Source organism: Triticum aestivum, chromosome 4D (assembly GCF_018294505.1).
Source record: "Triticum aestivum cultivar Chinese Spring chromosome 4D, IWGSC CS RefSeq v2.1, whole genome shotgun sequence".
Classification (NCBI taxonomy): domain Eukaryota; kingdom Viridiplantae; phylum Streptophyta; class Magnoliopsida; order Poales; family Poaceae; genus Triticum; species Triticum aestivum.
The window spans coordinates 163,452,091-163,455,375 of NC_057805.1; positions in this window are offsets into that span (position 1 = coordinate 163,452,091).

The window sequence follows — 3,285 nt, forward strand, 5'->3', positions numbered from 1 at the left end:
GTCTTCAAGGTTTCCGTGGCCAGTGTCAAACCGGGCCACGAGAATTTGCCTCCTCTGGTACTAGGGGGGATGACGACGAGACCCCGCAGCGGCTTGGTGATTGTTGCAATGGGTGGGTCCTGTTGTGGCCAAAGAGTCTGCTTCATCTGGAGGCGGCCGGGAGCACACCCACGACCACACAGCCTCAGCAAGGTATGAACATCAACACCCCACCTACCCAAATAGCGTCGGGTGTCGGGTTGGGTAATAGCGGACGAGGTAAGGAAGAGGCTCCATTAGTCGCTGATGACGTCGCCATGGATGAGGATGACGATGGCACTCAACTGTATGTCAATACTGGCGCCTACTCAGGGTTTGAGTGTCATGAGTCGGTGCCTGAATTGCTGTCTCCGGAGGCTGAACTTATTATGGACGACCTTCCGGTAGTAAAGAAGTCTAGGAAGAGAGCAAGGAAAGGCAAAAAGGCTGATTCTATGATCTAGCCGCCTCAGCAGCCTCGGGTTCAAGACGGTATAGATATCCCCGGTGCAGATAAATGGCATATCCCCGGTCAACCAATCCTACCTGCAAGAGCGCTAGGGGCCAGATTCGGCGATCTAAGGAGACTTCATGACGATGTGCTGCGGATAGAGAAAGGCCTCATCGCCTCGAAAGATCCAGGATACCCACTCTACGTGGTTAACATTCGGCGGCAATTGTCGTACGTCGACTTCTTCCCCGCAGATAAGTTCTTCCTTCGATTTGATTACATATTCGACATGTTTCACGTGAAGAAGCTGGATTTTACGTTTGTCCGCCTTTGTGCCTTGCACATGAACTACATCATGGGGGTTGAGCAGATACCTCATATCTGTGTCGCTGACCCGTACTTCATGCACAGGGGCTTCTTGGGAGTCTGCGCAAAGCACCGTGAATACGCGAGGGAATACATCATCAGTTTCATGATCGCCAATAAGGACAAGGAGGCGATTCTCGTGCCTTATCATCCCCTGTAATTCATCCACGCGGATATCCTTCCTTTGATTTCAATCATTCATTTGCATGGTGGAGGCTAATTAATTTGAGGTGTACTTATTTTGCGCAGCGGCGGGCGCGCCGTCCTCATAATCCTCTACCCCCGATACTCCCACGCTCTTTACTTGGACTCGTCGAAGAAGATTCACAAAAAGGATTACACCCACATCAAGGATATTCTCGATAGTGCTATGTTTTACTACGAAGCACGGGGTGGAGAGGTCAAGGACAAGAAGAGAAGGGGCGGCAGGCTCGCCTTCGGCCATAAGACCGACTTCTGCTACATCCAGCAACCAAGTGATTCTCTTAATGATGGATTCTATGTCCTAGACCACATGCTGGAGTACAGACGGGATCACCAGAACCTTCGCATGTCAGCTACATCCAGCGATGCCCATCTTCTGCAATGGGCAAAGAACGTAGGAGATATCGAGGATCATCGACTTCGAGCTGAGTTCTATCACATCCAGCGCAAACTTGTCCAAATCATCATGAAGGAGGTCGTTGGAAAAACAGGGATGTTCTACGAAGAAGGACAAATGTCGCGGGAAGACGTTCGAACACGGGTAGCCTCTCAGCGTCTCGACCTGAAGCCTTTCACTAGGCTCGAGGACTATCTCCCTGACTTGGATGGATGGCATGACATGTTGGAGTGATTGTCGATATATGACAATGCGTCCATTTAGTCCATACTTTCTGTATGACGAAACTTTGAGTTATGCACGACGAAACTTTATTTGTGATGTAATTAAACCGTCCTCCTCGACTAGCAACGATCACTCTAGTTAGGGCATTTTGGGTACAATCAACTTTGTTATTTATGCTTATGATATGTTGCTTCTATTTTTGCCAAGTCTGTCTCTTTCTGTTGCTCAACTATATATGTTGCATATCATCGACACATGTGACGATGCAGGTGCATAGATCATCGTTGGCGAAGAAGTGCTACGCCAGGAGTATATATACGACGAGTGGCCGGAGTGTCAGGCCCAGGTGTACCGGTTTCCAGTTTCCGAGCGACAGGCAGTAGTTATTTTAGGTTCACGCTATTGCGAGAGAGGGATACGAACTCATGTACTGCATAGTTCCGCTCTCACTCAAAGTGATATCTCTTCTCGCGTATATCATTGTTTAGATGGATGACGATGTAGTTGCAAGTAATCGAGATTTGTATTGCTATTTTCAAGATGATGACGAGAGACCACTTTGTGTTGGATGATGATTATGATGATGACATGATTTGATGAGACTAGTTGTATGTATATGCTATGATTACATTTGTAAGTGTATGATATGCTAAAGATTATTGTATAAAGCCTATTCAAATACAAAACAAATATGCAGGAAAAAAAACTAATAAAACTAGTAGTAGCGAGGGGAACAAAGTTAGCAGTAGCGCCGCCTTACCAGTAGCGCTTCCCTGTAAAAAGCGCTGCAGATAATATCAGCAGCGCTCTTCACCAAAGCGCGCTACTGCTATCCATGTATAGCAGTAGCATGGGACGACAGGCGCTACTGCTACACATTAGCTGTAGCGCCTTATCAGTAGCGCATCGTCCCGCGCTACTGTTAGGCCTAAAACCCGCGCTGCTGCTAGGCTTTTCCCTAGTAGTGATTGTTTATTTTCTTGTACCAGTGTCGTACTGAAGAAGATTGGGCAGCTTGCGTCGGGAGCCATCATGATATCGTGTTGAGGAAAGCAGGATGGCTTGTGCTCGAAGCCTTCAGTGGATAGCTTGCTGTGGACGACAGGGTACCATACCTCATAAGCTTCCCCTTAAAGACTTGCTAGGGAAGAATCGGTACCTTATGCCAGAAGCTTGTGCAGTATCTTACTGAAGAAGATTCAGTAATCTTGCCTTGTACGCTTTGCTGAGAAATACCGTGCCGCTTTTCTTTGGGAACAGGATGACATATATATACATATTCTTGACGTTCCGGCTGCTGATAACCTGTATGACAAGAATTGTCTACCATCCTTCATGCTTTGACATGAAATGCACGGTTGGACTGGGATCCAATTATGTTCTCCTGCTGGTTTAATCATTACTGCAATAAAGATGTATCTCTGACATGTACTTGTTACTGAAAGTCTGAGCAGAATATAACTTGTATTTAGACCGGATGTCTACAATACAATGATGTCAGCTGAAAATATCATTGCTTATAACTGAGTTCCTTGGTGTATATCTTTACTTGTCATGGCTTCTTCTGATCCGGTGTTGTTTGATGAGCAATTTTCCATAAGGGGGTAACACCGAAGATTCAAAT